The sequence below is a fragment of the Pinus tabuliformis genome, chromosome 4_2, assembly GCF_031772625.1.
Source record: "Pinus tabuliformis cultivar Carrire ecotype Pingquan chromosome 4_2, CPIR1, whole genome shotgun sequence".
Lineage (NCBI taxonomy): Eukaryota > Viridiplantae > Streptophyta > Pinopsida > Pinales > Pinaceae > Pinus > Pinus tabuliformis.
Genome location: NC_142304.1, coordinates 823,939,997 through 823,967,606, shown reverse-complemented (window position 1 = coordinate 823,967,606; position 27,610 = coordinate 823,939,997). Strand labels below are relative to the sequence as shown.

The window sequence follows — 27,610 nt, the reverse complement described above, 5'->3', positions numbered from 1 at the left end:
ATGTAAATGTACTGTTTCAAACGTCGTTGTGGCAGATTTATGCAACATGTTTGATCATTTAAGTTAACAGATTGCCTTTTCTTTCCTAGAAAGAATTTGCTCTTTATATGTGCTAGAGTTATTGGGATATTCTTTTGGAACTAGCAGGCATGCAATTTATAATTTTTAAATCCCTAATTCTCCTCATCATTGTTCGTCTGCGTCTATGCAAGAAGACAACTTAGCTTTAGAATGTTTGTAAACAGAAAATGCAAATTTTAGCAAATATGGAGCTAATAATAAACGCCCTATGGTGTGAGAACATTGTTTTCTTGTTTTCCTTGAGAAATATCATTTAGAGAGCCGTATATTCTTCAAATTGGAGAGGGACCTTCAGCCCAACGCATCAGTGGCTCATGGGATTAAATGTTCCTCTTCCAATGGTGGCAGATTTATTCAACATATTTGATTATTAAAGTTTAATATAGATTTGCCTTGCCATCACATTCATCTCCTCCAAATTCAACTGAATTTCTTAATGTTGTCTCATTTTCTTCCTGTAATCCTTCGGGAAAGCTTCCTATTTCCACACAATCTAAGTGAAGATGGAACGGTAGCATTAAGAATTTTTGAAATGAGTTTGCCCTTATTTTCTTATCGCTCTGGAGAATAATTGGGGTTAATTAACATATTCCTAATTATTCACTGCATATGTCTATACACAAATAAAGTTCGTTTGGAAGGCATCAGTCTGAATACAAAGAGAAGTTTGCCCTTATTTATTAACTATTCGGTTAGGTTGGATAAAGAACCATCTAGAAGATGGAAGTAGAATATTGAAGAAACTAGTTCTGTTTGTAGATTTTTGAAAAATCCTCTAAAGACCCAAGATTCGGCATTGACTAGAGAGACAATTTATTTGATATGGTTTATAAACAAATATATGCTTCTTCTAGCATGGAAAGAGCAGGTGGAGGAGCCATGTTTGGCAGCTAATGGCAGAAGAATGTATAAAGATGGTATGATATTGTCTTGTCTCAGAGTCCTTCCACAACATCTAACACCAATATGATGCATGTTCACTCAGGAGGATGCACAAAGACTTTATTTGTACAATTAGTCCCCATGAAAATGACATGGGAAAAATTTTGTGCTCACTGAAATTTTCCAATAGAGTTCAAGGATTAGAGCTTGGTCCTACTCGGAGTAGCAAGATGTAAGTTTTTCACTATATATATATTCTTCTGCTAGCATGGAAGAGTAGGTGGAGGAGCCATGTTTTGGCAGCTGATGGTAGAAGGAATGAGCTCATATAGAGATGGTATGATATTGTCTTATCTCAGAGTCTTTGCACAACATCTAACACCAATTTGATGCATGTTCACTCAGGAGGATGCACAAAGACTTATTTGTACAAATTAGTATCCATGAAAATGACATGGAGAAACTCTGTGCTCACTGAAATTTTCCAATAGAGTTCAAGGATTAGAGCTTGGTCCTACTCTAAGGTAGCAAGATGTAAGTTTTTACTGTAGCATGGTCCTTGCCTTTTCTAGATATTTTTCTGCCTTTCAAAAATTGTCAGAGAAACATTAATTAATGTTATAATCTATTGCCTTACGGCGTTTCCATTGCAACATTTGGTGCAATTGCTAGTTTCATTCAGTTAAAATTGCAAAAAGTTAAGCAAACTAACTAAACAAACGCATGGGCCTCTGGAATCATTACTCGACTTTCATTCAGGGACTTCAGAGCTTCATTGCTGTGGAATGGGAATTTGTTCAAGGGATTCGGATCCATTCACAGCATTGAGCTTGTCTCCTCCTCCGCTATCTGTGGATTTTCATTTTGCAAGATTTGGCCAGAGTTTCACCGTTAAACCCTTGGCGTCAGGTTTTTACAAGGTATATTTTCCTCTAATACTGAGGTTTTACCATGCTTTTAAAGTCAGAGAGGTTACACAGAGACCAACAAATTAGTAGTTTTAATAATAAGCCGCAGTTCCCAGCGGCTAAGCTCGAGGCCTCGTATAGTTTGAGGTATCCACCGAAACATGGTCCTATGGGAGGAGGGCAGTAGCAGCCGAGGCTGGTAGTAATAACACTTATCACATTAATAATAATCATAATGCCCAATGCATTCGTCAGTTGAATTTCATGGACCTGGCAATCGGTGCACGGGGCAGAAGTCCTCAAGTATGGGAAGCACATCGTCGACGACATAGGGCAGAAACTGGTTAACATAATTTTCATCACCTAAGCCCCCAGCCAACGGCAGTTTCTCAAGGTGAGAAAACTTTCGAGCCCATCCACATTTGTTAGGGTTCAATATGGAGTTACATATCTTTTTGAATTCGATATCCGTTAATTTTAAGTTGTTGCTGCGTTGAATGAACTTTGTTGCCGCATTATTCAGATTGCATTTTTTTGCAGATTTTGTTTGTTTTTTTGGTTGTCGTTTTAAAGTATTCCCTCTCTATTTGTTCAATTAAAATGAAAATCACCATGAAGGTGATGCACATAGTGCATAAATATAATAGTCTTCCATAACCAGGTCCCCTATTTCATTAAACACTGGAGACCAAAACAGATGACTTAGCTTACGCATCTGGCCTTCCTACAATCACTCAGATTTACAAAAAACTCTTTAACAAGTTCTGTTGTTTGGATTCAAACTTTCAACTCCAACAAACAGAAAGGTCGCATTATCATTGTAGATATCCTATGGATCGTTTGAATTTCTGCATCTAGATTACATGCCTTGCTTTCAATGAAAGTTGGCATTGGTATTGTATGTACCATTTGGCTACCTATTCTCTGGAATGGCATTCTCTATAATGAGCGTTTTCCCTGTAGAGAGAGTTTTAAGACGAATGGAGAACGGAGCACGTAAAGGGCCACTGTTCAAAGCCCAATTTGAAGGAGAGATCTTGGAAGAGAGATTTGATCCCAGGATCAAGATATTTCATTTACCTTTTTCCCATTTCTTTCATCGAACTTTGCCTCTACATCCTGAGGATCTACTATAGGATATTGGATTGGATCTACTGCTAGTACAACATTGCCTCTGGTCGAGTTCTCGGGGAAGGAGTGATGCGGAACTGTAATGTTTCTAACTAGGAAATTAAGTGATAACAAAGCAAACAGACAATCTAGCAATCAGAAATGTGAAATAAACATCATACACCCATGAAAACGCTGGAAATAGAGAACTGCCGAGCCATGTTATTAAATCATCAAGGGCAAATACAACAGTGAATGGAATGGTGCCCCTAGGCTTGGGCTTGTCTCCAAGGACAAGCGTGACCAAAACCCAGGTGAGCAAATGTTGATCTGAGAGCTGCCCAACTGCTCTAGAACTGATCTACACTGTCTCTGGAGCAAAAACGCTGGAATCATTGCTTCCCGTGCTCAGAAAATTATAAAACTCCAGCTCCTGTATCCTCAGCAAAAACCCACCAAAACCCAGGAAGGGTTTGGCCTAGTTCAAATTTCTGAAATTCGACCCCCAAGGAGTTTGTCCTCTGCTGAAGCTGACAAACTTGGCCTGTCTGAATGAAGCTAGGAAAGCTCTCCAAAACTGCCCCAAATCACTGAAATGAGACCCTTTATGAATTTCCTTTCTTCCCAACTGTAATTATGGTGCTATGGCTCTCTCTCTCAAGACCCACGTGTTGCTCAGTGTCTCCCTTTGTGCTGTCCTCCAAGGATGAGTTTTGAACTGCCCAATTGTTGCACACACATGCTCCAAAACTCCTCCCAAGTGCTGACCTCCTAAAGTCCTTCAACTCTTCAGATTCCTCCGGCAAGTGCTGACCCAATAAAGCTTTGTCCCCAACTGCATGTTCCCTTCTCTGCTGGCCCTGAAATATGCACTGTTGGTTTGTGGATGAATGTGTTGGCTATGAATCCTCCCTGGTGCTCTGAAAATGCCTTCTTAGGGTGGCACTCATAGTCCCCCAAAGGTAATGTTGAATCTCCCGCTTGAGAGATTCGTGGCTAAGCAACCAGTTGACTCAGCTAAGCAGCTCGAGCAAATATTCAAGTGATTTTCGATATGCAAGAATGAATGAATCCCCAAGTGAGGAACTCTTCCTTCTAATGACTTCGTGGGCCTCCCTTTTCCCCATGTGGGCCCCTCCGAAAGCCATATGATTTTCCTCCAAGGCAATTCGAATTGCCCAATGCATTTTCCCACGTGGGTGGCCCCCACCTTCCACTAGCAAATTAATCTGGCCTTCATTTCTCCTAAGTTCCTAAGTACACATTGCTTCGGTCCTTTTCCTTAACAAAATTTGTACAAAATTGTGGAGAGACAAAACCTATTACAAATTCTTTTGGGAAGGGACATGATAGGAACAAAACTCCCGAACTTTGTATTTCAGGCAAACAACTCACACTATCTACCTTCTTTTGCATTACTTCATTTTGTTGTTCGTGACAATCCCCTGTTACCTTGAGCTTCTGAATTAAATCTGGGTGCTACTAGACAGCTTCATTCACCAGTTGTTGCAACTCAAATAATTTAAATTCTTTGACTGATTAGGATATTTTTTCATTTTTATCTTCATCCCAGGAAGAGCAACTAGTTGCAACTTCACTATTTTCTAATGGGGAAAATCCTTTCTGCCTGCTGCTGTGGCATCTTCCTCCGACCATCTTGGTAAACAAATAAAAGAGTTTGCAGGTTGGAAATCCACTAGTAAAGTTTGTGGTAGAACCGCTGAATTGATGATTACTTCTCCACCAAACGACCCACAGAAAATGATATTCCCTTCGGTTTATAGATAATGTTTCGACAATGATTGCACGACACGCAGTGTCAAGCGGTGATGCGATGGAAAATATAGTGACATAAAAAACCAATGATAATGTTGATGGTATGTGATGTCTGTCAATATATAATTTTTAGGCCTGCGACTGAGATACGATGTCATTTTCATAATTACTGGGTCCATATGATGGATCTTTTTTCTGGTTTGGGATGGTCATGGAGTTATTTTTAAATTTATTTGATTACGGTTCATTGTTTTAATGAATGAATGAATGATATTTTAACGTCCATGAGACTAAAAATAGTCTATGGGATCACCAACCTCCATGCTTTTCGATTTTTGTATTTCAACCCATTTTCTTATTCAAATTGACGATGAACTGACCCAACATTCTAACAGTCACCTCGCTAAAAAGACAATGCCAAGGGACCGATGCAAACATATTGCCATAATTGTCCCTGATGTTTCTGAAAGCATCACATTCCAAAATGAAATGGGTTGTGGAGCGAATTTTTGGCATGGAAAGATAAAATAAATAAATTAATTGGATTTGATTGCGTTAAAAACTAAAAATCATGACAATTATTTGTGTAGTAGTAGGGATTGACTGAGGCTACTGCTTTCCCAGTGCAACTTCCGCAAAAATTGACGAAATTTATTTTCCAGTACTCACGTTTTGTGTGAAAATGTCTTGTTTTGAGTGCCTCTTGAGTCAATTGGAACTTATTGCTTCTGTAGCATTTTTTATTTGCAACCAAATTTTTGTTGAGCTCAAAAATTTTTGGGAGTTATGTGGATTCTTTGACTTTTACCTGAGTTCGAGCGAGTTTTTGGTGATATTTTTTTTATTTGATTGTTTTCTCCCCAAGCGAAGGAACCTTTTTGGACCTGTTAATTATTCTATGTGTTATTGAAGACTTGTGTTTATTTGGTAAAAATTTGAGTTCAAGTTTAGAAATGGAAGCTTGAGACCTCTTTTGTTTTTGTTTTATTTGATTTGTTTTCTCCGCAAGCGAAGGAACCCTTTTGGACCTGTTAATTATTCTGTGTGTTATTGAAGACTTGTGTTTAGTTGGTAAAAAGTTGAGTTCAGGTTTAGGAATGGAAGCTTGAGACCTCTTTTTGTTTTTGTTTTATTTGATTTGTTTTCTCCCCAAGTGAAGGAACCCTTTTGGACCTGTTAATTATTCTATGTGTTATTGAAGACTTGTGTTTATTTGGTAAAAGGTTGATTTCAAGTTTAGGAATGGAAGCTTGAGACCTCTTTTTGTTTTTGTTTTTGGTGGGTAATGCTTCTTTTTATTATTAATGATGACAATACATACATGGTTCGTTTCAACCGAAAAATGGTGCTACTAAGGGCTACAAAACTGGTTTGGAAGAAAACCATATAACATCTCAAACCTTGACCTTAATACACCTAGCTAGTAAAGTGCCATATGACATGCCAAAACCAAAATCAAGGAAAGTCCAAAATTAAAGGCCCTGATCATTAGTACATCATAACAGTTTGTATCAGATCCCAATGTGGGCATTTCATCCTTTTGTCATTATGTTGGTGGCTTCTTGATGGATTGTTTCTTGGCTCAGTCTTTGGGGCACTAACTTCTCAGTGATTATTTTCTTGTTGCTTCTCACCCTTCGAAATTATCGATGGAACTTTGTTTAGCTTATCATTTGGAGGCTGGTCTAGAGGATGAGGCCACCTATGGTGATTCTAGGTATAGACAATGATATGCAACCCAACAAAATTCACTAATGACCAGAGTTTGATTGAACAATATATTATTATTTGTTTTTCTAAATGAATAAAAAGTTTTCAGTTCACATAAGCTGCCAAGTTGAGTGGAAGTCCACAGTTTATGGTAATTAATCTCCAAGGAAGGGATTGCTTTTACGGGATCGAAATGTGAAGTAAGTGACTACAGCAGGTCAATACCTATTGCCAAGCCGAGTTGGGGAATTGGTACAACCAGAATATATGTTTTTATCAAAAGTTATTTATTGTGGGGATGCCAAGGTGGATATTATGGAGGTTTTGGCTTTATAACCTTCCAAGCTTTCCATATACTATGGGCCAGAAAGGTACATTTAATCTTAAAATTGTCTGGGGTAATGCTTATTGATAAATGATTGAAGGTTCAGTCCCCAGTATTTTTACTATGTGAATGCAATTTCCTTCCAGAGCACAACCAATCCACTTAGCATAGAGGGATGGGTTGGAGTGTGAGTTCTGCGGATACCCAAGCCACTCCATTCCTTCCATGTGTATTAAAGGTTCCTGAATCTATGAAAAGTTGAAGACCATCCCCCCATCAAAGTTGGTGCAAAGACGCAACCTAGGGCACATACAATAAATAATAACATGCATGGGAGCCAACGCTTAGCGCAGATTTGAAATCATGCTGCTAAAGTCTTGGGCTTATAAATCCATTTACCAAAATTCTTTTCCCGTATTTGGATAGGCATGTCCCATTGTTCCTCAAATGTTGCTTGAAAAGAGAAAGAAATACCTAGGAATTTGAATTTCTGGCTTGACTTGACACAAGCCCGCCCTTCTAATTTAAGTCAATCTGGCATCTTCTGTGAGCTCTACCTTTAAGTCAATCTGGCATGTCCTGTGAGCTCTACCTGTAGCAATAGGTTTTGGCTCACTAAATGTTTAGCGCTTAGGGCCTTGCAGAAAATGCCTAAGTAATCCATAGCACATTATTAATTGACTTCTGTTCTAGAACATTGAGTTTTAGCACATTCACAAGCATCATTGGGTATGGTTTGTGCAGATGAATCCGCTTTAATGAGACCTTCCTTGACCCTATGAGCTATCAGAAAGAAACTGGCCTCTGTTTGGAAAATTGATCAAAGAAGGATTAACTCTGGTTTAATTTTACACTCATTAAGAGAGACAAAGTTAGGTCTTGGTGAATAATATTTTAGTAGCCTTTAGAGAAGTTGGCTCAAATGCAAGAGGTAGAATAAAGGGATACCCTACTATCTTGTAAGTTTTTTTTCGAAGCTGGTTTTTTTGATGAATAAGATGTTATGGCCATAATGACTGGGCCACTCCATGCCCTCACAGCCTGCAATAATATTTTCGATGATAAATTGCCCTTTGGTGAAACAAGTCTGCTCAGGTTTGATAATAATCATGAGAATATGCTTGATTATGAGTGTTGAGCTTTGGTAAGACTATTACATGAGACATTCAACGGAGTGATAGGCTTCCAACCCATATTCACTTTGGAATCTTTAACATTGGGTATAAACTTGATAATGCCTTTGTTTAAGTTGGTTCTCAATGATTTCTGTGTGATGGATTCTTTGTAAACCTTTGCAAAATGTCTGGATTGACAAAGTACTAAGTAGCATTATAGAATTCACAATGGAATCTGTCTAATCCTAGGGCTTACCATCATCATTGTTCATGTTTGAGAGGGTAGCAGCTAGCTTACCCAAAGTCAAAGACTAGTCACACAGTATTCTTTGCGCTTCATAAAGTTTGTGACACAACTCCAAGACAAGGTTGTGTGGACGTTCCTCATTTAGTATTTGCAATTGAAAAATCTTTTGTAGGGAGAACTGAGAAGTATATTGTTTCTCAATTTCATCTTTTAAGTAAGCCTACCCTTGGTTGATTTCGTAGTGGAGATTCTCTTCAAGCCTTCTTTTGAATATAGGGCCCCTAAAAAATAAAAATCCTTTTGTAGGCCTGTCGCCTTTTTTAAGCCATTGGATGATGGCCCTAGAATTGTGCCCCTTTGGCACTTTGAATCTTGACAATATTCAAATGACCATTGAGTGTGGCCACCCTGACTTGAAGTGCTTCATTGAAAAGGATATTCTGGAGGCATTGTCTTATAGATTCCCTTATTCTTTGATAACATTTACTTTTATTTGGATGGAAGCAATTTTCCCTCCCATGGGCTCTAAGGAGAGAGGTACCTCACAAGTTATATAAACATCTTTTTGCCAACCCCAATCAGAACTTATTCTTTAAGGTCTTTGGACAAGTTAAACTTCAGGCATGCTTTTCTGGCCCCTGAGGGTTGTAAAGTTTCTCAGGCCTGTGATAGTTAAAGTGAGTGAGAGAATAAGAAATATGTTTGTGGAAAGGCCAATATTGCATGGCTATCCCAGGGAACTTGATGCAAACACCAGGAAAAGACATAACTGTGTGTTTCTCTTCACCGAGAGTTTCTCATACCACCAGGAGAAGACAACTAAGGTGTTTATATTTACCAAGGATTGCTGGAAACACTTTCATCAAAAACAACTTTATTCAAAGAATAAAACAAAAAGGAAGCCCATGGTCAAGCTATGGGTAGTTTTCCAAAGCCATCTGAGACTCCCCTACCTCCTGCATCCATACCTTGATGATCATCCACAAAGGAATGTGGTCCATGAAATGGCCAAGCAATGCTTGTTGCTGATAATCAGCACACACAAAATTGTATTCAGAAAACTAAATGACTATTGGAGTTCCATCAAGAAAAGATCCATTTCATTGTGGAAGACTTCCAAAATGAACTTCCTAGGGCATTTTGACCATTCAGGAATTTCTGTCCAGACACAGTTGCATCAACACTGGAATCAACAGTAACCAGAGAAGAATTGTCAATAGAAATGTTGGATTCAAGGTTTGATTTAGCCATTATGGGCTCACAGACTCCCCATGGCATGAAGTTAGGGAAATCAAAGCTCGCACGTGCCATCCAGGTGACAGGACAGTCATTGCATCATATCCTAAGCGTGTAAGAGCCAATATATTGGGTGATTTGTGGAGTAGGATTGTACTGAGTTTTTCTGAGAGTACTGTATTGCAGCATTACATGTGTTTGAAGTGTTAATGAAAGCCCCATTGTGAAACATATTGTAGCCGCCTAACATGTCAGTTATTTGTTACTGTTTGCATGGTATACAAAATGCTTGGAGAAATAATTTATCCATTATGGTTTGGCTTTATTCTTGTTTGCTTTTTATTGGGTTATTTGTCAAAGTTTTATGTCAGGAAAGGAGAGGAACCTAAACAATTATTCGAGAGAGCTATTTTAATAAATGCAAAATAAGAGATCTAGAATTTGTTCAAGAAATGCATCTCTTGGAATCGAAATCATTGAACATTGTTTCCATGCCATAAATTGCCAACATGCTTCACATATTTGAAGTAAAATCAAAAGGTGTATAAAACTTTAGGAGTTGAAGCCATAAATTTTTTTATGGTCATTTTGTTGAACTGTGTTTTAGCAATAAATGAGTCATTGATTGATATCTTTAAGATGAATTATTTGCTAAGAATTTGACCTAGTAGGTCTCATTAGTTCAACTAATCTTGTGGGATTCATCATTTTAGTGCTTTATATAGGTCCTGGACTCTTTCAATCCGTAAATCCAGAAATATAAATGTTGCAAAATTGTCATAAAACAATTTGTGATTGTTTTAGGTGCTCTAAACCAAAGCTATGATCATGTAACATAACTTTTATCCTTTTTGAAATCTTTAAACCTATAACAACACCCTTGCGACATGAATTGCTGGTTGAAATGTACTACAAACTTAAAACTGTAGTTTTGATTTCTCCATGCATGGATTTAGATGCATGGACTATTTCAATCTTACCAACACTAGAAAAGCCTTTTTCTAAATTCTTAGACCTAGTATTGAAAGTTTGGAAATGAAAAGTTCTAAGTTATGCTGACAGAAGCCAGACAAAATCATTAGCCAGAGAAATCGATGTTATCAGAACTAGATTATTTTTGGTGAAACCATCCTGAACCAATCGGTTAGGGGTCCGTACTGGTTCTATTGAATGTTCCACACTGTAAATGGCTGGTTCCATACTGGAATTGGTGATAAATGTCAAAACTAACTGGTTCTGTACAGAACCGCCCAACTCCATTCTGTACAAAGCCATATAGCTGGTGATGGGGACGACTTGAATATTTAAAAAAAAATCGATAAAATATATAAAGGTTGAACATGAAAACCTAACCCGAGGCCCACCCTAATGCTATTTAAAGAGCTCCCCACCCTCCATTTGACTCACAATTCATTGCAAAAATTTGGAAATTTTGAGTTGAGTATCTTGGGTTGATTTGGAGAGATGATTTGAAGAATTTGTTGGGCTGATTTGGAGAGTTTTAGAACATCTTTGTTGATGTATTTTGGTTTCAGATATGGATTGTACTTGGTGCTATTTTGGTTATATGCACCCTTGCTTGCTACATACATGAGAAACTTTGCATATTTGTGTATGATCGTTTGGATTCATATGGATGCACATGAATTTGTAATTTTTCCAAAAGTTGAATATTTTATCTATTTTTTGGTTGACTGGTTTTGTGGTCCAGTTCTGTTTTCATTTTTTGTTTAGTTTTGATTTCTGTTGTCGGTCAGTTCAATGATTGTTTCGATTTTGATATCACTAAGAGGAATTAATTGGATATTTTAGAACTGTTTGAAATGGATGAAGAAAGTCTCCAAAATTTTGAAATAAACCAGAAAACCATGCCATTGAAAAAATACACCTCAAGTTGGGCAAAGTAAATTCCAGAAAGGATAAGAAGATGATATTATGATGTTTATAGCAAGGATGGGAAGATGATGTCATCATATTTATCAGGAAGGATGAGAAGATGTCAAGGTAATGCCAGTAAATGACAAATATGATGATATGGAACTTTCTTGCTATCTTTCTAGCCCACGTAGCCTTACAAGTAGATAATTTCTTACACAAAAATAAATTCTTATCACCTAAAGAGTGGGACCCAACACTCCATGAGAAGCATTCATCTCAATTTGGTGAATCGTGTGACAGAATATTGAAAAACATCAGCTTATGACTGAATTTAAGAAAATAACACTAATCATTGTGCCCTAGTCAACCAATAAACTATCACTAATGCAGTAAAATGAACCAATGCAGTTTTAGGAATAATATAAGAAAGATTCCCAAATACTGTCTCAATCAATCATTGTGGGGCACAAGAAGTAATTCAATTGAATTAGTTAATTAGTGAAATATAATTTTCTGTACCTTTTTTTTGTGTCCCCTGTATTTCCTCTGCAATTAGTAGTTGTGCTTTTGCTTTCTCACATGTATCTGTTTATGCTCAATCTAAGTCACACATGACACTGACACTGGAACAGACGGACATGAGTTTTGGGCATGTAGACCATTGAAATGGGACATGTATTTATATATATATATATAGATATATATATATATATATATATATATATATATATATATATATATATTTGTTGGTTAGACCTATGAAGTTTTTTGTTTTTATTTATTTATTTATTTTTTGTTTGGTTTATGTCTATGTGGTTCACAGACCCCAAAGATCGGTGACCGCTACATCCACAGAATATTTGTATTGGGAAGATACACCTGAAGGGATCACTTCTTGGTGGCTCAACCATAGAGGTCGTTATGCAATCTGCAGGTACCAAGCAATAATCTCACACTGCAATGTCCAGGTTTTGCTGGCATCTTATTAAAATCTTTTGTTTCTCCCCATGTAGGTTGACCATACCAATGTAAGGTTTCATTGTTCAAAAGTTTAGGGCCTCCTTAGTACAGCCATGCATGTCATATTCAGTGATTATGGCATACTCTGAGGTCGATTCAGTAATAAATTTTGTACATCAATAGAGTTTTGGCATTTTCTGGCTAAGCTAAGGCACCAACACCACAGCTGTTATGAATGATCTAGTCAAGTCTCAAGGGGGAGCCTCTTTTGTCTCATCACTATATGAATCCATGAAATGGTGGAGAGCCTAACAACCTTCTCTTTTAATCACTCAGGCTAGACCAAGTTGACAAGCTTTATTCCTACCTAACCAAACATTTGTCGTGTTTTTGCTTCCTCATAAAAGGAGGGTAGTCTAGGGTCTCTCCTGATGCAAAATTTACCTCTCGGAAGATTATGTTAACACCTTGTTTCAGGAGATTAACCCACTGGCCTTTGTTCTGTGGTGACTTTCCAAACCCAACAGCTCCTCCATAAGATTACTCGTATTGAATCTAAAACCTTAACTATGATTAATTGGTAGCACGTGCAATTTGCATGGAAGGGTCACGGTTTCAGGTTTGGACCATTTAGTCAGGTTTATAGCTTAGATGGCAGTTTCATACTTTGAGTTAGACTATCTTTGACATATGTGATATAACTGACCTAGTCCATTTTTATGTCACTACTACAACAATCAATGATATGTGCATGCAAGGTCTAATATCAATGCTTAACTTGGCTTCCATAGTAAATGCTTTTGCTTTCTTATGCTCAATCTAAGTCACACATGACACTGACACTAGGACAGACGGACATGAGTTTTGGGAATGTACACCATTGAAATGGGACGCATGTGTATATATATATATATATATTTGCTGGTTAGACCTATGATTTTTTGTTGTTGTTGTAAATTTATTTATTTTTCATTTGGTTTATGTCTATGTGGTTCACAGACCTCGGAGATCGGAGACCGCTACGTATATTTTATTGGTAAGATCCACCTGAAGGGATCACTTCTTGCTGGCTCAACCACAGATGTCGTTGTGCAATCTGCAGGTACCAAGCAATAATCTCACACAACAGTGTCTAGGTTTTGCTGGCATCTTATTAAAATCTTTTGTTTCTCCCCATGTAGGTTGACCATACCAATGTAAGGTTCCATTGTTCAAAAGTTTAGGGCCTCCTTGGTACAGCCATGCATGTCATATTCAGTGACTGGCATATTCTGAGGTCGATTCAGTAATAAATTTTGTGCATCAATAGAGTTTTGGCATTTTCTGGCTAAGTTAAGGCACCAACACCACAGCTGTTATGAACGACCTAGTTAAGTCTCAAGGGGGAGCCTCTTTTGTCTCATCACTATATCAATCCATGAAATGGTAGAGAGCCTAACAACCTTCTCTTTTAATCACTCAAGCTAGACCAAATTGACAAGCTGTATTCCTACCTAACCAAACATTTGTCATGTTTTTGCTTCCTCATAAAAAGAGACCAGTATAGGGTTTCTCCTGATGCAAAATGTGCCTCTTGGAAGACTATGTTAACACCTTGTTTCAAGAGATTAACCCACTGGCCTTTGTTCTGTGGTGACTGTCCAAACCTCCTGATGCAAAATGTGCCTCTCGGAAGACTATGTTAACACCTTGTTTCAGGAGATTAACCTAATGGCCTTTGTTCTGTGGTGACTTTCCAAACCCAACAGCTCCTCCATAAGATTACTCTAGTATTGAATTTAAAGCCTTTTAAGTATGGTTAATTGGTAGCACATGCAATTTGCAAAGAAGGGTCACAGTTTCAAGTTTGGACCATTTAGTCAGGTTTATAGATTAGATGGCAGTTTCATACTCCGAGTTAGACTATCTTTGACATATATGATATAACTGACCTAGTCCATTTTTATGTCACTACTACAACAATCCATGAAATGTGCATGCAAGGTCTAATATCAATGCTTAACTTGGATTCCACATTTGAATGGACTTCCCAAAAGATTGCATTTTGTTTATGTAATGATGCTTCAGGCATCTCTAGTAAAAACTAAGGGCTAGATGCCAAAGGTGTTTGTCAGATGTTGCTTATGAACGAATAGATAAGATTGGTGTATTTAATATATTCTCATTGCAATACTGAATGCTAGATCTAACTCTTCAATGGTCCATGGATTGAGTTTTAACTCGTTGAGATCTCTGTTTCTATGAAATGGAGCTCAGTAGCAGCATAACCCTTCGAGTGCTATTATTGATTAAGTTCTATACCTCTTGAATTGGAATTGGGTTAGGTCACTACATAGCAACTTTGAGTTTTCTTCCAAGTCTAGGTACTTGTCAATGATTTCTGGCACATATGCAAGCTTTGAAAGTGTGAGAATGCGCAAGAATAAACTCCTGAGATAAATACCCATTTCATTATAAGGACTTCTCTTACATTGATGTCACAGTGTTAGCAAGGACATTTGCAGATATCTTGACACAAAGAAACAAGCAATCAAATTCCCCTAGAATGCACTTAACTTTCCATATGCCCAAAAGCAGAGGCAATAGCTAAGCTGGAATCCGATCCAGGAAAATGCCCCATGTTATCATCCTATGCTTAGTAATGCTTACAAGGAAATGGGTTGGGTATGTGTTTAGTTTAAAGTCTGTACAATAAAAAAGAAAGAATCTAAAGGTAGCCCCAGCAATCTGAACAGGGAACAAGATATCAGTTTACCATGTCAATCTAATAATATAGCATGTGTGGACTCATCTTGATATTGTTGCCTTGATTTTAATGGTTGTTTCACTTGTCAAAGTGAAGGATATTCCCTTCGATTATGTGTAATCAATGGGCCAGGATCTTGAGCACTAAGGAATCAGATGAACTTGCAGCTGATTTTATCTCACTAGAGGTAGCACTGGTGTATTCTAGCTGTGTAGGTGTCATTGGATGAGGTTGCAACTTTTCACATATTACAAAAATACGTCAATATATGGCAAGATATTTTGTGTGCCTGGTGGTAGAGGGAGTAAAACTCCATTAGCACCAGAAGACACAAGTACAATAGACAATGAAGATGACCAGTTTTTCTATCTTACTGATACAGAGACCCAGTTGTTACCATAGAAGTTCAGCGGCTAATTTAAGACTCCTGATTATAATAACACTTTCATCATGATCTCTATAAGGTAGTAACTAATAATCCTTTGCCTTGTTAAGTGAGGAAGCAAGAGAGCTCAAGTCCTGAAGTACCCTGAGAATTGTAGCACTAGACATTTGACTTGAAAGAAGCATGGCTTCTGCCTCAGCAAAAACACTGGAGTTCACACTACAACCTTGGTCAACCTTTTTTATAGCATTTGGCAATTTGGTAATGAAAAGATGTCAATGGGGAGGTGGCAATTTCACTAACTTAATCAATACATCTACATGATGAGAATATTCAAGGTTTGACAAACCTTCACATGCCAGCAAGGATGATAAAAATCTAAACTCTGTTCCAGGAACACTGAGCAGCATTGTTCATAAAATGCCATGTCTCACCTCTGCACAAGCACAAAACCGAATCATCACTGTGGTGTACACCTGTGCTGAAGAAGCCACAAATGCACATCTAGATGCACACTAAATAGATGTGCTAATACCTTCCATTCATCCAATGAAGGTAGGTTGGCCCTCAGAGTTTTTTTGAGATTGCATGAAGAGAATACTGGTACTTTGTCTCTGAATTGAGGACCATTCAGCATAGTTGGAATGGAGAAGACCGAGGAGGTATAGGAATGAGTTTGTCTATTGGGTTTTGATGTATAGAACAATTAGATGACATGTGTTCTCCAAAAAATAAGTAGAAGCAGGCTTGTCTGGGAGACTGCCTTTCAAAAATTCACAAGGTATTATTCCTATCCGTTAGGAAGCACATTCTCAGGTGCTCGAGAATAAATAATAGCACAGTTAGTTGGATAAACAGGTCTAATTTACAAATCTCACTCAGATCTACTAGTATCATTTACGTGATTTAAATAATGAATGTAGGAGTCTTAATACTCCCAATCACTTAACATAAAAGCAAGTAAGGTGTCCAGAGAATAATATCCCACGACTCTCATCATCATGCCATATGTGCCTATGTCTAATTGGAAAAACAGATATATTTTCCTATAACTAATTCAGCATGGTAGTCATTGCAAGTTATGGGCTATGGTCACTACCCTGGTATTGAAAGGAGTACAATTTGTTCACCTTAATTGGACACATATCAATGCATATGCATATTTCAAAGATTAAGCTCACAGGGTTGTAAGTTGTAACTATTGTGCAGGGATGAATATATATATTAGGAATTCTAAGCCCATGAGTACATGATCAGCCTTTCTATAGAGCAGAGATTAATAATGTATATATATGTTATGATTCTACTACCATGAGTCTGCTTTATGTGATCCAACCGTAACACTAATAACCTTCCATATGGGGTGTTGCATAATTTCTAGGCAGGTTAGTAAGTCAGCGTTATACATGGAACCCATCATATGCTTATCAATAGTCTATGAACCATCAGCTTAAATTCAATCCAACACGAATAAACCATGCTCAAGTATTTAGTGATCATAACAATAGGTTATATAACATGAAATTTCATGGCATATGCTAAATGGCATAGATACTTATCTTGAAGTATGGACCGACAACTGAGTCTGAGACTGCAACTCTCCACCCAACCTTAGATTGGGCTACACTATGGTCTTTCTTGCAATCCAAGACTCCAATCACCCTCGAGCCAGATTCCAGAGCATGAGTGAGGGATTTTCTCAAAAGATTAAAACCAGATCTGCCAGTTGAAACAGGGGTTCTAGATGTCCAACTACCTCCACCCATCAGCTAAGACATGAAAGTGAGATTGTGCACAGGGACCTTCAAAGATGTCAATGTTGTAACAAGGCAACTTATTTATTAGCTTCTTATGAGCTATCGTGCTCAACTCCTTTCTTCTTCTACTTTGTGTTTTTTGACTTCGTTCAACCATTGCATCAAGGCAAATCTCTGGGAATGCACTCTCATAGCATAGTTCCCTCCAACAATGCTAGAATTCCTCGTCACTATTCACTCCAGCTTGTACTCTTCGCTCACACTACAAATGCATGAATTGTTTACATAGATCTTGGGTGAGCTCTTCTTCTCTCCCTAGCCAAACTTTCAAATGCCCTCCCAGGTTATCTGCATCCTATTGATAATCCAACTTGTGTGATGTTCAATTAGTTTTGTTGAAAAGTGTAACTAGGTTCGGTCTTCATAATGATATGTGTAATTGTGATTTTATGAAAAGAAGAAAATAAAATTATCTATGTAAGCACTTGAATCATGGGTTTTATGATCAAGGGATTTTATTTTAGTTAAGGTTCCCGTTGTGAACCTTTAGGTATTGTTATATAGTCATAAAAGCCAAATTGAGTCAATGTCATGTATGAAGGACCCTTCTTGGGCATGTTACATTTTTGTATGAGTCCTTACATGTATAAGAAGGTCCTCCAAGATCAAGCAAAGGCACCTCCTACAAGTCGGCTACAAGATGGAATAAATAATCTTCAAAAAAGGACATATTGGCTCATCCTCTCTCAAGTTAGCTTAATTCACTGGGGAACAACTATAAATAGGCAACGCAGCCTCATTCTAGAAGGCAAAATTTCGGTGAAGAATTTGGTATGATATAAAGATATGCGAAGTTCACTTAAAAGGAAGCCTAATCATTAGCGAAGAAGGGAGAGAAGTAGAGCGAAGTCTTTGGCATCATTTGGATATGTTTTTGGGTCACTTTGATCTCACACATGCGAAGAAAAGGGATTGTCCTTGTTGCAGAAGAAGCCGAAATATTGTAGTCCCATTGGAAGGTTAAGTTAGGGAAGAAGCAAGGGTGTATCTCAAGCCAAGTTGACAAACAAGTAGCCTCCACCTAAAGCAAAGGAAATTAACGTTACAATCCTGATGATTCACACGTGCTAGGGTTTCTGAAGTAAGCTAAGTACAACAAAAAATGGAAGTCTAAAGAGTAGCTGAGAAGGAAAGAAGAATTAGCAATTTGATCATCATTGACTCAAGGACAGAAAGGGTCAAGCTCATAAGCTTTGTGTATTGGTCTTAGAGGGCTCTTAGTCAAGGGTCTAGGTTTCGTATTCATCTATTGAAGTCTTTATAAGAAGAAGAATTCGTTTGGATTTTCCTCTGAAGTGGGAGAGGTTTAGGCCCTGTTTGATAGCCTATATTCTGTGTCTCTTATCTCTTTATGGTTTATGCATTGGTAACTGTTTGATGATGAATAACATTATAATAACATAAGTAAAAGAAGATCCTAACCTAAGAAGTAAAAAGCATTCACAAGCAATTATCAATCGAAGAGAAATCACTTAATCTCAATGCTCTAGATTTCACAACAAGTTTTTCTCCAACATTTTCAAGAGCTCTTGACGCTGTTTGTTCACCATTTAGGCCTCTGTCAAACTTTCCCCAAGATTCTTCGAATGATCTCCTCTTCTATTTACAACACAGTGTCCTCTACCATTGCTATTTATTCTTAATTTCTCTTAGGAGCTCACTACCTCCACCCTCTGTGCTGCTCCTCTCTTGCTCGCGTCCTCTCGACACTCCAAATTATGTGTTGTTCCCCCTTGTCTCCTAGAATTTTCTGTTGTTACCACAGGTGGCCAACAATCCTATATGCACCTAGTCACAAATTGGTTCCTTGCTACGTGGCCAACTTTCCATTGGTCTTGTTGTCCCATGTTCAGTGACTCAAAGGCATACTCTTGCCCTCATCCTTCGCTGATATTTTTACAACATGTCCCTTGTGCACACTTGTTAGCCTCCATGGATGCTATCAAACAATCAATATCCTAGACAATTCCCTCCCTCCTTAACTCTGGGATGTGTCCCTAAACTCGACACATTTTTATTTAAATTAATTTACAATGCTTATAATAAATGGGAAAGGTAACGGGTGTTAAATGCAAAGTGCATGTATGTGTATATGTTTTGGGACCAAAGTATTTTTGGGCATATGCTTTTATATGTTTTGAGGCTAAAAAGTCTGGTGTTTCAATATGATATTTTATGCACACCAATAAACGCATTAGCACTGTAGACCAAATAATATGAAAAGAGTATGGGGGGGTAAGACCCCATGTGCATACAAAGCGGGTTTCATATAACTTAATAATTATGATAAAAGTGCATCGGCTTCTAAAGAAAGTCCACGACATGACTTGAGGGGTTCTAGGTGTCAAAAAAGAGACATGCAAATAAAAGTAATGTGTGTGGGAGCTACTAAGGGTTAAAGTTGTTATGTGCTTATTTGTGCTAAAGGAATTCTAACATACGTTAGATTTCTTTCATCTTACAATGTTGTTATTAACAATACACTTGTGTTTATGATAGAATGAAATCTAGCATGTGTTAGATTTCTTTTGCTTGATAATGTTGTTGTTGGCAATAGGCTTGTGTTTTTGCTAAAAGTAAATATAACATATGTTATATTTTTTTCACCTTACATTGCTTTTATGTGCTTATGTTTGAGCTAGAAGGAAAGTTAGCATACACTAGATTTCTTTCACAATGCAATGTGGTGGTTGGAAATTTGGTTGTTTGTGCTAGAAGGAAATATGCTAGAATTCTTTGACCTTGCAATGCTGTTATTGGAATTTTGCATGTGATTGTCTTAGAAGGAAATTTAGCACATGCTAGATTTCTTTCATTGCAATATTGTTATTGGCAATATCTTTCAGTTTGTGCTAGAATAAATTTAGTGTGTTATATTTCTTTAACCCTACAATGTTGTTATGTTCTTGTGTTTGTGCTAGAAGGAAATCTAGCACGGGTTAGATTTCGTTCATCCTGTAATGTGCTTGTGTTTGTGTTAGAAATAAATCTAGCATGCGCTAGATTTCCTTGCCTTGTAATGTTGTTGTTGTCAACATGGTTGTGTTTGTGCTAGAAGTAAATCTAGCATGCACTATAATTCTTTCACCTTACAAGGTTTGTGTTTGCTTGTGTTTATACTAGAAGGAAATCTAAAACACATTAGATTTCTTTCACCTTGCAATGTTGTTATTGGTGATGTGCTTATCTTTGGGCTAGAAGGAAATCTTGCATGCAGTAGATTTATTTCACAATGCAATGTTGTTGGAAATATGGTTGCTTGTGCTAGAATGAATCTAGCATGTGTTTTGTTTCCTTCAGCTTGCAATCTGCTTGTGTTTGTGATAGAAATGAATCTAGCATGCACTAGACTTGTTTAGTCCTACAATGTTGTTATGTGCTTGTGTTTGTGCTAGAAGGAAATATAACATGCACTAGATTTCTTTCAAATTGAAATGTGCTTGTGTTTGTGTTGGAAGAAAATTTAGCATAGGCTAGATTTCTTCTACTATACAATGTTGTTGTTTCAATGTGCTTGTATTTGTGGTAGACATAAATCTAGCATTTGTTAGATTTTTCACTCTATAGTCGTTATGTGCTTGTGTTTGTGCCAACAGGAAATCTAACACATTAGATTTTCTTTTACCTTGCAATGTTGTTATTGCTAACATGTTTTTGTTTGGGCTAAAAGGAAATCTAGCTTGTGCTATATTTGTTTTGTCATGTAATGTTATCATTGGAAATATTTATATGTTTGTTTTAGAAGTAAATATAACGTAGACTAAATTTTTCTCACCCTACAATGTTGTTATGTGATTATGTTTGCATTAGAAGGAAATATACTATGTATTATATTTCTTTCACCTTGTAATGTTGCTGTTTGCAACGTGCTTGTGTTTTTGATAGGAGTAAATCTATCACGTGTTAGATTTGTTTTGTCTATTAATGTTGTTGTTGTCAATATGTTTGTGAATTTGTACTAGAAGGAAATCTAGTACACGTTATATTTTTTTCACAATGCAATATTAATTTTGAAAATATAATTATTTGTGTTAGAAGGAAATCAAATGCCTTGCATTGTTTTTATTTTGCAATGTATTTCTGTCTATGCTAGAAGGAAATTTATCATGCACTAGGTTTCTTGAAGTGTTGTTGTTAACAATATACTTGTGTTTGTGATAGATGTATATTTAGCACATACTAGATTTCTGACACCTTGCGATGTTGTTATGTGCTTGTGTTTATGATAGAATGAAATATAACACACATTAAATTTCTTTCACCTTACAGTGTTATTATTCACAATGTGTTTTTGTTTCTGCTAGAAGAAAATCTTGTGGGTGCTAGATTCCTTTTTCCTTATAATGATGTTATTGGTAATATGCTCGTGTTTGCTCTAGAAGTAAATCCAACATGTATTAGGTTTCTTTAGCCATACAATAATGCTATTTACTTATGTTTGTGCTAGAAAGAAATATAGCATGTGCTAGATTTTCTTTTACCCTGCTGTAATGTTGTTGTTGACAACATATTTGTGTTTGTGATATAAGTAAATCTAGCACATGTTAGATTCCTTTTACCTACCAATGTCGATACAAGTTTTTTTTTTTTTTTGGTTTTATCTTATGCTTAAATTTCTTTCCCCTGCAAATGTTGTTATTGGAAATGTTCTTGTGTCTGTACTAAAAACAAATCTAGCATTTGCTACATTAAATTTTCTTTGCAATATTGTTGTTGGAAACATATTTGTATTTTTGCTAAACGTAATTCTAACACATGCTATATTTATTTCACCCTACAATGTTGTTATGTGTTTGTTTTTTTGCTAAAAAATGAAATTTAACGTACGATATATTTATTTCACCTTGCAATGTTTTTATTGGCAATGTGCTTGTGTTTGTGATAGAGGGTAATATAGAACGTTTATTTTCACAATGCAATGTTGTTGTTGGCAACATGCTTGTGTTTGTACAATATCCCATTCTTAGACCACATATTCCATATGAAGGGCCTTCAAGTAATTTGAGGGTTTAAGATTTTTTATATTGTAACAGTAGTCTATGTAGGTATGGACTAAAACCTCATTGTCTCTAAAAATCAAGGTCAATTTTGATAAGCATGGAGATGTCTTAGGAAATATTGTTATTGCAGGAAATATTATTATTGCAATGTTTTTGTTGACAATGTGTTTGTGTTTGTGCTAGAAGGAAATTTAGCATGCACTAGATTTACTTTACAATGCAATGTTGTTGCTGGGAATCTTCTTTTATGTAATAGAAGGGAGTCTAGCATGTGTTACATTTCCATTGCCTTGCAATATTTTTAATGTCAACGTGCTTGTGTTTGTGCTAGAAGGAAATCTAGCTTGTGTTAGATTTTTTTTTTGGTTTGCAATGTTTTTCTTGGAAATATGCATGTGTTCGTGCTAAAAATAATCCTAGCATGTGCTAGATTTATTTCACAGTACAATGTTTTTATTGGCAATATCCATGTGTCTGTGATAGAAAGAAATCTAGGATGCAAATATTGATTTTGCTTTGCAATATTCTTGTTGGCAATATGCTTGTGTTTCTGCTAGAAGTAATTCTATCACATTATCTATTTCTTCACCTTACAATGTTGTTATGTGTTTGTCTTTGTGCTAGACGAAGATCTAGAAGAAAATCTAATGATTTCCATACTTAATGTTCTTTCATTGTATTTTGGTTTTATGGTTTCTAAAGCAAGCTAAAACTATACATGACTATAAAAGATAAATTTTGTGTAAATATGATGTTGTAGTTTCTACAGTTGTTTTTATTTATTCACAATGTAATGTCTTTTGGAAATGTGCTTATGCTCGTGCTAGAAAGAAGGCTAATAGGTGCTAGCTTGCCTATAGTCATGGTTAAAAGAATATAATAAATTATTTGGGGGTGCCTTTTTTCTAATCAACACCATGATTAGATATTATTGTGAGTTCTACACTTGTTATTGTTCTTGTTCATTTTGTTAAACATATAATGATGCGAGTGGTTATAGTATTTATAAATTCCTACTTTCTTCAATAATTCGAAATTGTGATAATAGTTAGTTTTTTTTTTTTTTTTTTTTTTTTTACCAATACTAAGAAACCATGAACTATGAAGCTAGTGAAAATTCAAAGGAAGCATCAAAGGAAAAATGAAGCTGAAAAAACACGACACCAAAATCTGTAAATGGTATGACAATTTTAAAATTAGTTTATACTTTGTTACAATGGTTAGACATTATGCTAATAAATGGTTGTTGATTAGTTTATATTTATTATTTCATCAGATTGATGATAAAATGTTGTGCTCCTTAGACTGTCCAATTACAATTTTTTCTAATAAACAAATTCTCTTATAACTTGATCAACCTATTTGGGATAAACATGACATTGTTTTTAATTGTTACCAACTAGGCACAATAAAGTGTTCTCCAAGCCAACTTGATTTTGAGAACTACAAGAGAAATGGTCTACACAGTTTGACAACAACTACTCTTTGGCCCCTTCAGGGGTTAACCATGGAAGAAATTGCTTCAGTAGTAGATAAGCTATTGGATGGAACCATTTGGTTTTCTCTTCCACTTAATCATCCAATAGATGTCATAAAACTAAAATATTATTTTTCTAAATTGAAAACCAATAGAACAATATTGGATGCAATGGTTACATATTGTCAAAGTCATGATGAGAAATTGAATGAGAAGACTCTTACCACATTCATCATTCTTGAGCATTATGAAATTAACGATATCATATTTTCCAATTTTTGCAACATGGTGAAGGGGTCTACTTATGTAAAAGGAACACGTAATACAAAGATAGAGTCCCTTTCTCAGCAAGCATGTGGCCTCCTTGGCAAAATGATAAATGGATCAACAAGTGTTTAATAGGTTGACAACAATTTTGAATTTGGTTATCATTTTTGGGGCCCTACTCTTTTGTCGACACTTTTGCACTCTTTTCCAATGTCAGTTGCAACCAATTTTACATACTCACCTTGTTATTCTGGATACACTAGCTTTGAAAAAAGGACCTTTTCACAAGGGATATTATATCGAATATTTTCGTCGTCTTATAATAAAAAAAATGTGTTGAATGACTTTACTACAATTTTCTTAGTAGAACTTTGGTTTTGTAATAATGTACACGAGTCTTTGGAAATTTCCATAAAGAACTCCAAGTTCAATTGTAAAATGACTAATGGTATTTACGAATATAAGTCTCAAAACAATTATAGTTATGATATAGTTTTTACTATACATTTATTATTTCAAAATTAAAAATTTTGGAGGCTTCAAAATACTCTCACACATTTGAAGACATATTTGATGAAAATGGGAGAGATTATGATTTATGAATGGATTTATTGAAAAACACCAACAATGTGGTGATGCAAAAGTGGTTATTTCTCTTTATGCGAGGACAAATTAATCAAGGCTTCTTGTACATATGGAAGAAGAATTGCATGTGTTGTGTAAATAGAGTCACAAAGGATAATCATGTTGAATAATTACAAATCTTTTCAATTATCAAATCTAGGATCCATTAACTTTTTGGAAAATTCAAGTACCATAGTTCATTTGTTGTTTCTCTTATAATACTTTGGATACTATTTTATTCAGGTTTCTTAATAGTCAAAGTGTTTGCTAAAATGATTAATGATGGAGATTCTAAAACAAAGAATAATGAAAGTGGTAAGCAAAAAAAAAATCAATATAATGCTTATGATGTTGAAAAAAGTTTAGATATGGAAACATGAGGAGAAAAAGTTATCATACCATGTACATAATATGTTTGGTTGTCGCTCTTGTTACTTTTTGAATTTATTTAATTTCCATATTCATAACATTCTTGGATGTCTAATTATGAGAAGAATGAAATTAATCTAAATTGATATTATGTGTTTAATGATGGAGATAGAAATTGGTATTAATCATTGTAACTTCTTTTTTTAATCTAAATTTTTATGTTTATTATTGTGATTCATAGCATTTCATATGTTGATTATTGTAGGAAATAAAGAGAATGAATATAGTGACCAATGGAATGTCCCACAAAACTATAATCAAGACCAAAATATTATATGGATGATTAAAGATGATTCGTTTTTTATATAGTTGTTTAATGAATTTTGTTCATTGTCACAATTTATAATGTTTTTTATGTTTATTATAGCGACAAGCAAGGAGAACAAAAACATTGATGAAATGAATGTGAAACAAAGCTTTAATCAGGACAAAATATAATATCAAGTACTTATAATTTATCCACTTGTTTTTCTTATAATTTAATGATTTTATTCATTTTTAGAATTCAAAATATTTTATGTGTTTACTTTAGAGACAAATAAAGGTAACAAAGATGATGATGAGGTGCAAAGTTACAAATATGAAGATAATATCATATAAGATACTTATAACTTGTCTTATTATTTATCTTATTATTCTTCAAACTCTAATGATTGTAACTACCATAACATTGTATATTTTTATTATAAGAACAAATAAAATGATAAAATTAACAATCAAAATAATGTTAAAGGTGTGTGTGTGTGTTTCTTTTTAAAGGTTGCATTAATAATGTTTTTCTTGGTATTGGTATTTGATTGAAGGTTTAGTAAGAAGTACTATTGGTATTTCATTGAAGGTTTGATGTGTTTACTCTAGGTTCTATCAAGATGATAATATAAATTATTATTTCATCTATAAATAGTGAAAACACCACTCAAGGTAAGTGTATTGTTTCAACAATTTTTTAGTAATTTTTGAAACATGAATAAAACTGTTTGACTAGATTATTTGTAATTTTGTTGTAGCCAAAATAATTAAAAAGAAATTAGTTATTTTTGAACTAAAGGACATTTTTTTATCATAGCATTGATGATGAAGCAACAAACAAATGACATATGGAGAAAAATGGAACTAATGCTAATTACGCAATAGAGAAAAAGGTTATTTTGGATTCATTCACATGGAAAAACATTTTTGGAAATGTGTTTCAAAAATGAATCTCTTGACATTTCAATTTGGAGGACAACTTTGAAAGAAAGCACAAGAAGAGTTTTAAAAAAGTTGGGGTTTCAGAAACATTATAAGATAAATTTGTGTTGATGTGGACTGCTTAAGATTGTAAACCACAAAATGGACATAAGGTCATTGACAATCCAACCAAAGTTACACACTAAATCATTGAAAAAAATGTGGGAAATGCATACCCAATATGATGCAACCAATATTATTATAGTGGATTGTTCACTTGAGAGAGAGGGAATCTCAAAGAAAATGTGATTCTCTCCCCCCCCCCCTTCATTGGAACAAATGAAGAGGATAATTGGTTGATCGATGAACTATGGAGAATGTTGCATAAACTCAAGAAGGCTACAGATGTGTGAGCTACTTTGAAAGATGTTCAATTACATTTAGAAGTACCTTAAGATGACCGATGTCTATTTCACGCTATTATATGTATGTCATCATGAATTATTGCTTTTATTTCACAACACTAATAAAATAATTGTTGATTTGGTTTGTCATTACCTAAAATAAAATATTTTTTTGTTATTTATTTTTGGTGAGATATTGCTTTGATAACAATTATTGATTTCAATGGCCATTTAATGTTTTCATATCAAAATTTCCCATGCTATACAAATTTTTACAATGGATTACATTATATGTAAAAATTAATAGATAACTAGTCTATTTGTTTGAATTAGATCATTACAATTATTTGTTACAATTGTGGTTTAAGTTATCATTATACCTCTTAGAAATTGGTAATGTGAAGGATGGCCCATTACATTCTTATAACTTTTTTATTCCATATAAGTTGAAAAACTATATTAGGTTCTACGTAGCACCAACAATAAACATACAATTTGTACTAAAAGAAACACCAAAAGCAACTAAAGTAGAGACTCTAAAAATTAGCATATAATTAATTAGGTTTGAAATTTAAAAATTGTAATATATTGTATGTCGAAATTAATATATAATTAGTTTGTTTACTTGCACTAGACCATTGTAATTATATTTTTTAATTGCTATTAAAGAAATCATTATAAGTATTAAAATCAATGATTTAAATGGTGGGTCAATGCGTTCTTAGAAAAATTTTATTCCATACAAATTAAATAAAGGTATTAGGTTGTATGTATAAATTAAACATATCATTAGTTTGTTCATTTTAATGGAGCCATTGTATTTGTATTTTGTGAATGCTATTAACTCATTGTAAAATTCCCTTTGCATACAAATGGAAATAATTCATAATAAATGTTAATATCATTTTTAAATTGGTAGGTGTTTATGTCTTTAAGCAATGAAGTGTAGATATTTTAATATCATACATGTGGTTGCAATGTAGATGCAGATGGGCATTACTACAAATCAAAAGATGTTGATATTTGAAATGGAAGGATTATTTTTCCAATCATACACCAAAGA

General features: G+C 35.2%; 1 long non-coding RNA gene across 2 annotated transcripts in view; it reads left to right on the top strand.

The window, feature by feature from the left end:
• Positions 1–14,030, top strand: part of LOC149172202 (uncharacterized) — a 37,119-nt gene extending 23,089 nt beyond the window's left edge. The window contains exons 2-4 of one of the 2 annotated variants that reach the window (XR_016259615.1): positions 12,092–12,202; positions 13,228–13,330; positions 13,410–14,030. This is a non-coding gene — a long non-coding RNA (uncharacterized LOC149172202). Of the gene's footprint in view, positions 1–12,091; positions 12,203–13,227 lie in introns of both variants that reach the window. The other variant, XR_016259614.1, reaches the window with a different exon arrangement.
• The last annotated feature ends 13,580 nt before the right edge of the window (positions 14,031–27,610 follow it).